The sequence below is a fragment of the Lepisosteus platostomus genome, chromosome 17, assembly GCF_059453375.1.
Source record: "Lepisosteus platostomus isolate fLepPlt1 chromosome 17, fLepPlt1.hap1, whole genome shotgun sequence".
Taxonomy (NCBI): domain Eukaryota; kingdom Metazoa; phylum Chordata; class Actinopteri; order Semionotiformes; family Lepisosteidae; genus Lepisosteus; species Lepisosteus platostomus.
In genome coordinates this window covers 19354714-19370454 of record NC_142627.1, presented here as the reverse complement: position 1 = coordinate 19370454, position 15741 = coordinate 19354714, and positions in this window count along the sequence as shown.

Sequence of the window (15741 nt, the reverse complement as noted above, 5' to 3'; positions counted from 1 at the left end):
CAGAAAATCAACAACAACTACAAACAGAAGAGTGAGTAACTAAACCTCTCCTTACAGCAGAAGGTTACCAATGAACAGATTGCCATCCTCAAAGCAGGCACATTTGAAGCACAGAGATGTTTCTGACTGTGAATTTTTGTTTAGTAAAGTAATAAAAAAAGTGTGGCTCTAAAACAGAAGCAGGACATCTGTGGTACTGTGTGTATAACCCTGTTAACTTTTTAAGCAAACTGCCATGTTAGTGTTCAATGATTTGGGAAGCAAATGTTGTACCACAGCCCTGTCTGCCTGACACATCTACATTTTGCTCATTCAACGCAGAGAAAGAAATAACTCTAACGAATCTAACAAAGAAAACATGCTTGTATAGGCCAAGCTGAGAGGGACAAGAATACTGGAAATGCTTCAGAGGAATCTTATACAGTGTGCCACAGAAAAAAAATACTCTTTAATAAGAAAGTAAGCAATTAAAACAATAATCAAATCAAAATTGTATCGAAATGTTTTATTAGACAGGAATTGTACAAATCTGATTTTGAAAAGTCCTAAGTGTCAGTGTTAAAAAAGATACTTAGTAGTTAACTGTAAAAATAAAGGAGTGTTTAAAGTTGTCAATGAATTCCATCATTGAGATTCTAAGTCTGACTGTGTAAAAATACTAATGGAACTTTATTGAATTTCAAGACATGTCTATCTCATTAAAATGGCCACCTTAATAATAAAAGATTTATTATTAGGCTTTTACCTTATAAACATACATATTTTAAGAGATAATAGAACTCGATCCAAATAGCCTTTTTAAACGAGTTTTAATGTAATGTAATGTTGCTATTTGCCCCCATCTTAGTGGAATACTGCAAAAAGTTGTAACTCACGTTTAATGATTTTTATATGGACATTCAATTTAAAAATACATGGTGGGAGTTTAACATACTGTAAATTGGCATACCCGTCTTAGTTTTTAATGTATGCATTCTTAACATACAGCATATCACCTCTATCAGATAACTGGGACCACTGAAAATTAACACATGATTATCCCTGGCAATAATGAGGTTCACATAAGATTAATTATAGGAAACTGAGTAATCAGTGTGTGAGTGCCCTGCAGACAAAGCCTGTATAATGATCATTTATCTGTTAATAGAAGACAATTGAGCAGTTTTAAATTACAGGAAGGCCATTGCTTGCTGCTAGAATAATGTGATTACCTCTCATGGAACAAAAGTCAGGATTAAGGCCAGGAATTGCTCCCTTGAATAAAGCCTAAAGACTGTAGTTAATGCCTTGTAGCTCAGGTGAGCGGTATTTGCCCTGGGGAGGCTTTCTACCACATTGAACTGCCACCAAAACAGCCCAGGACTCCTGCTTTCCACCAGGACTGGAAAAATGGACACGCTCCTCATTTTCAGCTCCTCTGGATTAGAAAAATGAACACACATACAGTACATACAGAAACATACAATGTATACACATCTATACTTTTTATATGCATGTTAAAAACATGCAAACATTTTGACATGTAATGTGCAGAACGTATAACGTCTTTAAGAAATAAATACTATATTAATTACATCACAATATTTCCAATTAGTTTCCTCACAGGTTGAAAAGATGAGAATGGAGGAAAAAAAGCTCAGTAATAAAGATTACCAGTAAACTGGATCACAGGGAATGACATCACTGCCCATAATGGATGTGTTTCCTTTAATGCTTTATATCAGTAATATAACTATGTGGGAGCAACCATGTCATTTCCACCTGGTGGAAGGTGCTGTTAGGGGCTTGATGGCTGTGTATATTCAGTGTTCTGGGCACTACTGAATAGGCATTAGATGGCATTATAGGCAGGTGCTAAGTGACATCTTTTATGACCTGGATGTGAAATAGAGTGAAAAGAGACAAATCTGTACCAGTTGTTTGTAAACTTGAAATGTTACCATATTCATGCTAACAAGCTCTCCCTGAAGAAGACTGAAATCCATTTATCTTTCCTAAATGTTTTGTTTTGTATTTCACAGGAATCTTGTTTTGCTCTCGTCCTCCCATAGCCTGTACTGGAGGTACTGGGAGCAAACTCTCCAATGTTTGTAATTCCTTTAGCCTGTCCTGGAAAAGAACAGTTTAAAGCAGCCAATCAAATCCAATTGGCATGTATTTCAGAGATGGGAGGAAACCAGGGGCCTCAGTGAAAATCCCTTGCTAACATGGAGGAGGCAAATTCCACTCAGGTGAGCAGCTCAAGCTGGAATTGAACACAAGACCCTGGAGCTCTGAGAGAGAGGTAACCACCATGCCACCAGGCCACTGCATATACAGTAACGTTAAATCAATGGCACCAAGTGCATTAAGGAACTGTGTTCAATGGTATACAGAACAAAGACCTTCTCATCTTACGTGAGAAGCTCCTATATACCAGCAATAGTTAACAATCCTAGTCCTACGAAACAGACAACTTTCAAGTGAGTTCACATTTTGTACAACTGCTAGCTCCCGTGAAAGAACATGTGAGCCGGAGTTTCTGTCAGATATCCGTCCCGAAGGTGAGCAGTGGTATGGGTAAAGTTACGAAAGCAATGGAATGCTATTAGTGTGTAAAACCTGTTAGGTGTTAAGACCCAGGGTCATAGCCAGGGATTTGTGTTTCCAATTAAAAGGGCTGTTTGTTATAAATGAAAGGAACTCATTTGTCAGTCGGACTGGCTCATTCATCTCTGCTTATTGCAGAGCTATACTTCAATTTAAAAACAGTGCCACTCTTCATAGCTGGGTATAAAGATCCCGGGGGCTTGGTAGCCTGGTCATCATAAGTCACTCTTAAACCCCCCAGTCACCAGATGGCAGTGATAGCAACACGGTGCCCACAGTCAATGCCATGATTATTTGATTGTAATAAGCCATGAAGTCCCACATAGCACAGCACCACTGGTGGAGACAGCCAGACCCTGAATAGAAACATTGTTGTTTCCATGCAGCAGGCTGCTCTGAGAGTCATACTTGAAAGAATTAGTTTGCCCCAAGCCATTACTATTCAGCAAAGTGTAGCATTCTGTTGACATTTTCCTTGTAAAGATTCAAAATGAAAGCAGCTATTAGGTTTTGCCTGAAGGCAACATCTTTTAAAAAGATCCCTCAGTAGTGTATTTCAAGAATTCCAGGATCGGTAGGGCTCTTCCCCGTATTCTGTTTCTCCAAGCTGTGATACAAGTGAGAAATTATTTACAACTTATGTATTAGTCCACCAACGTAAGGGCACAAGGGCATGGTGGGTAACATAACAGCTGTCTTATAGGTCTTTGGGTCCTGAGTTAGATTCTGGGGGGTCTTCTGTGTGGTGTTTATGTTCTCTCCATTTTTCATGTGGGTTATCTCTAGATATTCAGGTTTTCTCCCACTTGGTAAAGACATGCTGACCACATAAATTGGTGCCTCTTAATTGTCCCTATGTACATGTACACCATGAAATGGACTATTGTCCTGTCCAGAGTCTAGTCCTGTCTTTTGCATAGGATGATGTAGCCCAGGATAATGGATAAATTGTATTTCCTTTTTTTCCCAATGTGCTACTATCATCAGCCAGCCAAAATGGTCAGATAAGACCTCTTTATCAAACAAATTATGGTTAGGTCTTTAAAAGGTGTAAAAAGTATTGAACCAAATGAACACTTACAACTTTTTTCATATTACATCTTTATACAGATCACATTTCAGGAACGTTCACTGAAAATATTTCCACTATTATAAAAACTAGGTTATTTTACAACAGCTCGACTGTTCTGCAGCGCTTACTCCCAGTGTAGTGCAAGACTCATTTTTCTCAGAAAATATTTTAACACTTTTAAAAAAGAATGACCGGTCTGTTCTTCAGAGGGGCACCACTACACTTGCAGCAGAAATATACCTTTCTTAACACTCTGTAACAAGGTACTCAGCCTGTTGTGCAACACAGACAGAACAGGTGCCTGTTCTGAGTTTCAGCAGCCTGTTGACTCTAGTTTCAGTTAGTTACATTTGCTCCATTTGCATCACCCTATTCTTTAAAAAAAACAAAAGTGTTTTTATCTAAACAACTAATTACCCTAAATGTCTTACACTGACACCCTCACTATAAAATTCTTACTGAATACAGGACATAGTGGAGTGTTTTTAATTTTCTTTTGAGCTGAAGCTTGAGTGTGGACCAAGGGAAATGTTTCAGCCACAGTCATGGTGATCATATTAGTTCAGCATAACCATATTCAGATTGTCTGCTATAAAGCCCACCCTTCTATTTATCTGACCAAACTAGTAGTGTGCATGAGGATACACTGAGTGAAAGAACAGTACGTATAGTTCCTAATCACAAATAGATCTGTGGTAAGTCAGTTTGGCAGTGTCTGTTCAGAGTACCACTGCCTGTGTTTTGACCTCACAATAATCCAAACTAAACAACCTCTTTCCCCTCCCCCTTTCCATTTTGAATAATTACACACAGAATAGGAAAGCAGAGCACAGACGTACTTCACTTAGAAGGACACATGAGGACGTATTTGTTCAGCTTCCTCTGAGCTATAGGGTATTGCCACATGTGTCCACTTGCTGAAAGCACACTTCCAGATCCATGCCCACCCCATCCACCCTAAATCTCTCAGGGATATCCCAGTCATTCCCCCACTCAAGAAATATGGGGAAAAATTGCCATCCCTGACCCACTGAAGAAAGTGTGGCTATTAATCAAAATTACCATGCACATCCTTCTTTTATCATACAAGACATGGGAAGTGATTAACAGGAATATAACAGCATTGTTAATTCTATAAAATATATCTATAACTTCATCCAGCATTTTTCTACATTCTTTCCTTCTTGTACTGAGGCAGGACAACACATTTCTACTTCATGGAAGCAAGGATCCAATCATGAATACTCCTAGAACCTAAGCCGTTTAGTCAGATCAGAGCAGGCCAGGTGAATGGGTTTTACTGGTAAGTGGTCAGGGCACTCAAAACAGTTGTGTCTACAGTGAAGAAAAGCTTTCTGATTGAGAAATCAATATACAGCAGTGTGCATCATTTCTTCTACGCTGTCTCCAAAACACTAATAAAATAATATTTTATAGTTATTCAGAAACTATCATTATGAAGATTAGAAGGCGGTTTAGCATAAAGAAGGATTTTTATGAATGACTGCAAATTGGCCTTCCACTAATATAATTAGCAGTCCTCAAAGCATGATTGTTTATCCAACAGAGAATAGTTTAATTGAATTCAAATGTGGTTGGCTACAAGTGTGACTCGGTTGTTAGTACAGACTGCACGGGTGTGTGCATATGGGTGGGATTCCCGCCTGTCTGTCAGGGGGGCCTCAACTTGAGCACTCAAGGGTGGTGACAGCTGGCCTAGTCCCTGTCAGTGCCAGTGATGCCATGACACATCCACTGGGGCTCCTGGCTCGGATACAGCCCTCCTGATGCTTCTCCATCTGTCTGTGCCACTGCACTTCATGTCAGCTGCCAAGCAACAGAATTAAGATGTAGGCATGCCTTCCAATTGGGTGGCCAATCCGAGAAACCACAGAGGCTTTATTTCATATCCCAGACAAAACACAGCAAATATACCAAAGCAGCCATGGGTGCTGCAACCAAGTCCGGTGTATACATTAGGCTAATTCAGATTCATCAGTGAGAGATCTTTATCCTCAAGAGCTCTTCTCTTCTAACCCCCTGACATAACTGTTCCTGCCCTGTTCCCTTGGCGTCTTCATCTGCTCGGTATTAAAGTGGATGATTTTGTAAAACAGCATCTTGCTTGTATTGGAACATGACTGTACAAGGCTACAGAAAGCCCCTTAAAGAATATTTATTATTTTAACTGAAGCCATTCAGAGGTAAATGGTTGACATCACTTTCAAGGTCTTATATAAACTCTTCTTCTCTTTGCAGAAGACTTCAGTGCAATGTTTCCCAAAATGTTTGTCCATATGTTTTTAGAGAAATTTTCCAGAGCTGCAAATTTTGTAAAGAGCATTATGGAAAAAGCCTGAAATTGTATTTCACGGCCATTCAAGACATTGATGTCATTTTAATGCACAGTATCAATAACTGAACAGCAGCATTTCTTACCTGTTCTTGTACAAGTTCTATGTTTAACAACGTCTTGCCATAGAAAAATAAATAATTACTAAAGACATTAGAAAATCTTTGGAAACTGTCAGGCAGGCATTTGTTTTACATTTGCTTGGCATTGGCTTCAAAATCCAAAACAAAAAGCAATATTGCATTTTTAAATAAGGAAATGGATATAATCTAAAATGTGACTGTTTTCCATGTGCAGTAACTTTGCTCAAATATAATAATGTAAAATTTTAAATAAATAATGATCTGGACCACACATTTGCAAAGAAGCTCTCAATCAAGTCGGCTGGTTTGTCTGTGTTATTATGTTCTATCTTCCCAAAGTGTTCTGGAGGACCAATTCAACATTGTTTAATGCACAGTATCAGAAAGCACGGAGTGTGAAATTCATTAGAACAATATTTTACTGTATGTGTTCCTCAAACATCCTATTACTTGAATAGCTCAAGTAGTGACTGAACAACATGTCACTTCGGACCAGCTGCCTAATAAGGATCGAGGATCTTATTAGTTGGTCTCTGTGTCATAACAAAATAGAACGAGTTTTTCTAATCTGTCTTGGATGGCTGCCTCTCTGCAGGGTGAGGAGCCCATCCATCATGCCTTTTCTGTTGGTGGAGGGTTTCCAACAGTGAGGACGGACAAGGCATGTAATTTCACTCCTAGGAGGCTGGGAATAAGTGACAGGGAGCAGCCGGGCCTTCTTCCCTCTCTGGAGCCTGGACTCCCCTTTCAGCTGTGTGACATCCATCTCTGTCTCCCCATGTCTCCCACATCACACTCCCACTCTTTCTTTCCTTATCTTGGGCTATTTGTCTTCTTGGATCCATGTTCTTTCAAAGACAGAGGAGTTTGACATTTCTTACAAGAATCGATTTTAGTCCAGTTTGGTCCACTTGTGAGGAACGATTTCTGATAAAACATATTCAGTCTTATCAGAGCACAGATTTATCATAATTTATAAACATTCATAGGCAATTATAAAAATGATAAAAATTAATAGGCAATTACCACAGAGCAAAAAAATGATTTTTGTAACATTAGGTTGGTGGAATATACTTTAACTTGACTATTTAACAATGTGACATGCAAAAAACCTGCAATTATAAACTAGCAAAATTCATCTTTTATAGTACCCCTTTCAAGAACCTTAACGACTATGATCAAGTAAAGCACTTAGTTTGACCTCTAACACCACGTGGTCTTCACCACAATCTTAATGCTAATATATGGAAATAATAAAATCTCATGCTTTTAAATCAAGAACCCATGAAGTATGTAATCACTGACAGACCATCCATTACCACAAAGGCCTTATAGGTTTCATTTTAAATCACCTATATTGATCTCTTACAGATCAGTTATCGAATCCCGCTCATTGAACTGGATCTTCTGCTGTATTCACTACCTGAAAAAATATCTGTAACTGATAAAACACCTGCATTGGATTTTTACATGTTGTTTTTCTGTAAAGGGACATTTGCATTTAGTGACTTTGTACTATAACAAATAGCAGACTCCACGTTGTGAGAAAGTCTTTTCATTTTAGCAATTACTGAGATAACAACAATATACAGTATGTAACAACTTTACCTCATAGCTTTAACCAATACAAACTGGAATGAAGCTTCGGAGATAGAGAATAATGGTGTGATTTATTATTTTAACTTTTTCCAAATTGGTCACTGTACTGTATCAGGATAGCTGACTGTTCATTGAAAGAACTTGTTCAATGATATAGAGCTGCTCTTAATGAGTAATTAGCATTAAGCAAGAGTGACTTTCCATATGAAGGAAAAGAACTGGTGTGATTGGCTCTGTGGTTGGTCATACCTCTGGGCTAATTGTAAGATTTATAAGAGCTGCCAGGAGCAAAAGACAGATGCATGTGTTTAGAATCCAGACTGGAAGGAGAGTGTGTGTTAGAGCTGTACTGTGAAGTGGGGATGTTCCCAGTTTTGGATTGAGCTGGCTTACAGGCCTGCGAGACTGAGTTTAGGATGCTTGAGAAAATATAGCCTAGGTCTTTAATGAAGAGCTGAAAAACAAAAGTTGTATGTTGGTGGTTTGAAACTGAGTGTTTGCTTACTTGAACACTTTTGTAAAAAGGAAATTTGGCTGCCGTTTATCCTGGAAAGGTACTTATTAATGTAAACATTGTTTTTCTATTTGACTTTTGAAACATTACAACTCGCGTAATTATAGTGCAAGCTTATGTATTGATCCATACATTTAATATTTTACATAAAAGTAAGAACACTTGAGACTTAATGCAAGATAGAGATGTACACGGCTAAGGTATGAGAGGTACTAGGTTCTCATTTCTCCCCCCACACCTGGCTGTCCTTTACTGACCTCACAAATACAGAGCCCCTTTTCTGCAGAAAGAGGCTCAGCCTTTCTCAAACAGTCAGACAGGCTTCTCAAGTTCATGGTGCTGCAGCCTGACTGATCCCCTTACCAGTTCTGGTGACAATGACAGCTCTCTCCCTGTGCCCTGAACTGGAAAAGCCTGCCTCTTTCTATTGGGAACTGCCATGAAGAACCTCATTGTAGTAACTGTTGCTCATGAGTCCCCTTCTTACATTCACCAGATATTGACTTGAAAGGTTTTGTTACAGATTGAGTTACCATTTCAGGTTTAGTTGAAAAACAATGGGTCTGCACATCAGTTAACTTATATGATCTGAGAAAACACGACCATGCATATTTTTCACATGTATTCACCAGTTTTAATGGCTTGCTATGTTGTTGAGAAATCGGAATCTGTAATAATGTATTGATCATGATTATACAGTAGCTTGTTATTCCTTTCAATCTTTTGAGCGAACTATAGATGTCTTAAATGGTACTCACATCATTTTCAGGGATTATCTCAAATGAAAGGAAAGTAGATTGCGCATGCTTTACTGGGTAAATAGCAGCAAATTGAAGACATAAGCGTTGAATATCTAAAGTGTACTGCAGTCCTGGAAGGCCATAGTGTCTGCAGGTCTTCATTCCACCTCTGCTTTTATTGACTCAGTTGTACTTCACTCGACCAATTCAACACTTTTCAAATGCCTACAGCTGTTGACGGGACGGGATTCATGCCCCTGAACTGTGCTCCAATGTTTTGAAATAATCTAGGATATTCTAAAATAAGACTAAAAATAAGTGGAAGTCCTTTAACCCATAGTACCCATTTGATTCTGTTATTGTCGAATAACCATTACTGCTCATACTGGGAAACAAAAGTATTTGGTTTCAGGCTTGGAGACCCCCAGTCTTAGAGATTTTCATATTTATCTTTAATGCTTACTTGTCAAATATTGGAAATTTAGAACATGAAAAGGTCTTTTCAGGTACTGGAATCAGACGAACACATTCAAACCATGGTGATTATTATTTATTTGTGGCTCTCATCTGCCTGTCCCTTGATTGTTTGTTGGGAATATAGGAAGAGTTCAGCTTTACCAACATGACTTGGCAATTTGTTTCACAAGTAAAATGTCTCCCATTCTCTGTCCTAATACACTTGGTTCTAACATCCATTAGAACCCTTGTTTCTGCATGGCATGAAGTAATACTTTGGTATGACTTTATCCATACCTACCTGTCAAGATTTTGAGTTCTTATATCATGTTCTCCCATACTCATCTAGGCTTAGTCTGAAGAGACTGCATTTTTTAACTTACAGTACCTGTTTCTGAAATTCCCTTTAGGCCTTACCTACCAGACATCTGGTGATAGCTAATTTTTCCAAGGATCTTACTCACTTACATATTTCTTGAAAGTACCAGAATATCTTCCCGAACATTTAAGCAATAATGACCAAAAACATCAACATTTATTATGCAACAGCAAAGCAATCTTTGAACACCAACTGCACAGCTGATGGACACACTGGCCTTGTTGACCACTTTTCATAGTCAGAATTTTCCAACAGTCCACAAGTTTTTCAAAGTGTGTTTTTAAATATGTGTAGATTTTGTTATGCATTTCAGGGTGACCACTCACTTTTTATTGTCCCCTACACAGTTTGTATTGCAAAGCAAGAAAAGTTAAACATTGAATGAGGAAGGGAGTGCTGGCAATGAAAGAATGAGGTAATGCTACATGGAAGTTTCTGGAACAAGTAACACTAGTTTAGGGCTTCTGGAACTTTCCCAGTGACACCTAAAAATGACAAGCTTGTTTACTTTAATACTTAACTTTTCCCCTGCAATTCTGTTAATCCTCAAGCAAATCCTGCCCACTTCCATTACCCTCCCCTTCCCTGGGCTACGCTATTTACTCTAATTTAGTCAAGCAGGATATTAGATTAGCCCTAATTGGCACGGGTCAACACTGTTATCCAGTTTCCACAAGGTTGTTCACACCTTTGAAAGAAGACGCTGAGGAGATGCATTTTACACCAGCATTTTAGGTGACCTTAAACAAAGTTTGAATTGCAAACCAGAATCTTTAGATCTAAGCTTTCCAAGGTTAGGTCCACAGTTACAAAAACCTTCCCTTATGTGATACAGTCACGCTGTCTACATGTTTGTTACCAAATGAAACAGCTGCAGTAAGAAACATTTTAATTGCTTAAAGGTCTGTGTCTGATTATGAAACACCAGTTAAAATGAGAACCATGAACATTAAGGCCTTTGGACTGCTGTGCTGTGGGATGACGTGTAATAAATATAACTTTAGGGGTAACACAAAAATATGAATCTTTTGACTTGAAAGGTGAGAATGACCGATTTTCTAACACTTAACAGAAACAGACCTTTTTGGCAAAAAGGAAAAACAAATCTGAAAAGTATTATCAGTTCAGAGGAATTCCTTTTATGGTTCCAGCTTTCATGAGAAAAGAATCTCATTCATCCTCCAAATTTGACCCTGCTACTGTAAACAGTATGAATGTTAAGAATATTGTAGGAGCACTGCTGCACCTGTTCACATTATCCATTAAGGTGTTTACTTAACTGACAATGTGAGCTCAAAGCCCTTTATTTCATGTCTCACATTGAGAGAGTCTTGCCTTTTTAAAGAGGTAACTGGATCCCATTGAGCATACTGATTGGCTGCCACACTGTGCCAATAGTAGGACTGCCTGGCCTGAGGGCAATTCAAGGAAATGCAGGCTGACTGCCCAGTGAGGGAGGAAAAGAAAGTCTTGTGGTTTGAAGGTAATTGATACATAAAACAAGCGAGCAATTACTCAGTCAGATAAAGTTAAGCGAGGAGCAGTGAGGGGGCTGACAGGCTGTTTACAAGGGCCCCCCATTTAACACAGCCAAGCCAGGGGAAAAGTGACAGTATCACAGGAGTGATCTCTTATAATCACAGCTTCTCTTTTAATGTTGTTATACGAAAGGACCTGGCAAAAATACCTCTGATAAACTGTAAAATGGGTATACAATTTTCTGCCTGGCTGCCACTATGAAATTATATTACACAGAGATATACTGACCTTGGCTGACCCTTGGGGCCGTGTTTATTAGACATCTCTTATTGTAACCATCTGTAGATGGGTTTCCCACCCAGCGCTGACACAGAGAGGAGGGAGTTCAATTTCATTGTGTAAAGTTCAGGACATTCTTGACAAAAATGAGCCAGATAACCTTTCTTACGTTCTTAAAATAAAATTTGGGAAGATGGTTTAAAACCAAGAAGAAGAAGCACGTTATTACACAAAAGGTTGTAAGGGTCTAGAACAAGCTGCCCAGACACACTTTTGAAGCTGGCACCCTGGCTTATTTCAAGAAACGGCTGAATGAGATCTTGGATTAATTAGTGACTAAAAGCTAAATGAACTAGATAGACTGAAAGGTTTTCTCTTGTTTAAAAACATGCCTAAGACAACAAGACATTTTGCAAACAAGAGGTGACCAATCAAATACACAATTGATTTGAAGTTCTTATGTTCTTAATTTTAGACAATACAGGTATGTTGAAGCAAGAAGTTAAATAATCATTAGTACAAATATTTTGTTAAAGTAAAGCAGACAATACAAAATGATTATATATGCATGTTACAATTGTTTAACTGGTGATAACTGCAATCTGGCAGCATTGTCTTAAAGTACAGCACAATAATGGTCCAAGAACACAATGCCTTGTTTGTGTTTGTTATAGACATGCATACAGTAGCTAGATGAGCTCAGAGAGATGCCTGGTGTGATCATTATCTAGGTATAAGGTGACACACACAATTTATTTTGCATTAGTAGACAGTCAAATAATATTTAACAAAATCCAATGTTTTCATCTATACAGTTATAATCAAGTCTAGACCTTGCAATATGATCACTCAGATATGGATTCCCTACTGTACTGATATGGAATTGTTTAAGTTTTATTGTGTCAGCATTGCAGTTATAGGTCTTGCCCATAAATTACATCTGCATCTTGCTTTTGAGGCCTGCTCTGTTGATCTACAGTATATTATTATTCCAAACAACACCCTGCCTTTTCCTCATCTGTAACAGATGTGGGCTTTAGATTTTTCTGATTTTAGAAATCCTGGAAATAAGCAACACTAACAAATATATTCATATTGGTTTGCTTTGGATCGTCAAACAACCAGGCTATCTGGTACAAGGCTGTCAGTGTACCAGTTCAGTAGCACTCATGACTTCCCTATAGAGTCTCTAAGCCTTCTGTTTGCCAGCAGTAAGCAGTGAAATGTCTCTACTTGACCTCCTCAGAAAAGCAAACACTCTTTATTTAACGAGGGCAGTACTCACATTTTATCACTCTGCTGTAGAATCCTGCAGCGCCGCCCTACTAACTGGACTGCAGTGGCATTAGGGCCTAACAGATGACGATGCCACCATTCTCAAGTATGAATGGCATGCTGTAGCTGAGCACCACATAAAAGAAACATAACAGCTGGGATTAGGACACCATGAGTGACGAACGTTTGCAACTTTTAAATATTCCTTTAAGACAAAAAGTGAGAAAATTCACATTTTAACATTATCAGGAGTGGATAATCCTATAAGGCAAACTTTTGTTTCTGTGACTGCAACCAGAAGATTCCAAAGATACACTTTTTGAGCGATGAACAATCCACAGAACAGGAACGTGTGGCTTCTTTTACATAAATAATCGTCCTGCTACAGGCACGAGTTGGCCCCACAATTAGAAAACAGTAGATCAGGTAGATTTGAATACAACCTTACGTTCATGGGAAAACCAAAGAACTGATCAACTCAGCCGTAGGCTTCCTGTCCAGACCTGAGAATGGATCCCTTTACAAAAGGTTCACTGTTCTATAAGAACCCCAAAGAAACACAAGGCAGCACCTCCCATGACTGCTGGTAGAATTGCTATGAGAAAAAGGACAATAGCAATAACATTTTAGCAATATGTTATTAAATATTTTGTTTAATTCTAGAATATAAGTGTGCTAGACATTTTTAAATTCAATTTAATTAAATTACATTAAATTTTTCAAAACTACGTTTTTTATATAGTATGAATTTCTCCGATGCACATATCACTTTTGTGTCAGCAAGTAATCTTGTGTTGCATTTGTAGATTTGTTTTGTTTAGTGCATTGTTCATGATTTTCATCATAAACCGTTTATTTACTCCAGTGCAAATTTTTGTTTGATCATACTCAAACTTTATTCACATAGATCGAAACTGGAAAAATGACATATAATGTAAGATAAGGGTTTAGGAAATTTCACCAATTTGTATTCATTCTGGCTGTGATTTACGTTTTATAAAATGCAAACTCCAACACATGCCTGGAAAAAAGACCCTTATTAAGTTTCTGATTAGCAAGAGACTGATGATACAAGCACAGGTTGTTAACTGTAACAGGAGAACATTACGATCAGATTAATTGATAAATATTAAATTTCATATGACACTGAGAATTTATTTTGATAAATATTTAAAGCTAGGCCAATCCTAAGGGTAATCATAGATTTAGAAGAATGATTTTTCTGGATATCAGTTCAACACCCCTAAGTACTGTAGATAAGCGGAATAAATCATTTTGGAAAGGGAAAAACAGAAAGTGAAACAATTTAACCACTTGAACCAGGTTACACTGTAATCTGGGATAGGGACAGAACAGTGGGGATGGTAGTGGACAAAAGGCACATAAAATGTAAGTTTACAAGTCTTCCACTTGTTTGTAATCTTTTTTTACATTATTATGTCATTTATTTCTCAAGGTAAAAAAGTAAATGTCTGGTACAATAGTCAAATATATATATTTTTTGGAGAATTAAAAGTCCCCCTTTTAAGCAAAGGACAAAATTTAAATAATTTGCCTTACTGTAAAATTCTCATCATCTGCTTTATTGAAGAGGTTGCCAAATTTTTCCATTAATTTCTCAGCACTTTTTCCACTGTACAGTATGTCACAGTGAGTCACGTTAACAACGTGCACACTTAACAGAACATCCTCTGAATTCAAAGTCTTTGTTTGGAAACAGATCTGGATTGATTATCTGTGCTTGTGAGGGTAAGCAGAGAGGGTGTTCTCCTGTAACGTGAAGCTTTCAGAACAGCATTCATTTAAAAAAATCAGCTCACTAAAAAATAAATTGTGAAACAACTTTCTTCAAAGGCTGACTATAGTTTTTCTAATACGCATGTGTATAGACCAAAGAAACTGTAACCATTAGATACATTTTGTTTCAACTTTATCAGTATCTGTGACAATGAACAGATTTAGTTCTGAGAATGTGTCAATGTTCCACTCAATGCAGGGCCAAAAGTATTTCATACAAAGTATATAGACAGACGTCCCTGAACTAAACAAAACGGGGGAATATCCCATTTAACCTGAAACAAGTATGATTGTATTTATTGTATCGTTTAGTCAAATCTGACACATTAATGCTTGATAGCATACGTGTCCAAATGGGATTCAAATTAAAAAGAAAAACATACACATTTTAGTTTTGGCCATTTAAAGTATCTAAAGATTTAAAGGGAAAAAATGTTTTCGGTCACAGAACCTGTAGATTTAGTAGATTTATAGGCGAGGTCCTTCCAGTCGGTTGGTATACTGTACACGGGTAATATATTGTTAAACTAATTGATCGGTCTCTTTCCTAATGCACTGTAAAGACACACGTTTGTCGATCTTATCTATTTAATAAATATGTATGAGAGTTAGAAAGGACGCCTTTCAGTGCACCACATAACAGGATTAAATAAGTCATTAAACTCCAGCGCTGCCCGCAGAGTGCGATGCAGCGGGATGATGCACAACAGGACGGTCCTCTCAGTCCTCTTGTATCGCAGTAATCCCCTTAAAATCCGAAACGCCCTGGTTTCTTCCAAGCCGGTTTACCCCGTCACCCCCCGGAGGTCTGATTCAGATGTAAAACGTGCTTTTAAAAGAGATCAGCTTCTTCCATCGCGGTGTTCCAAGAAAGCCATGTTTACGCCATTGTCAGTTAAAATCTCCAAGAAAATGAGACTAATTTAACACGGATTAATGTCTATTTGCTCTCCAAAATCTTAATTAAACCTCCAGTAGGGCTGTCCAACCCGCCCGAAGCAGTTCAATTCAAATGCCCTTTTAGCTGCTTCTAGCTTTTAGCTGTAAATTTAAGAAACAGTGGCGTGCCCGTATACAGCACATGAAATAGATATATTTAATTTCCTCTTCATTTTATTCCTTTTAG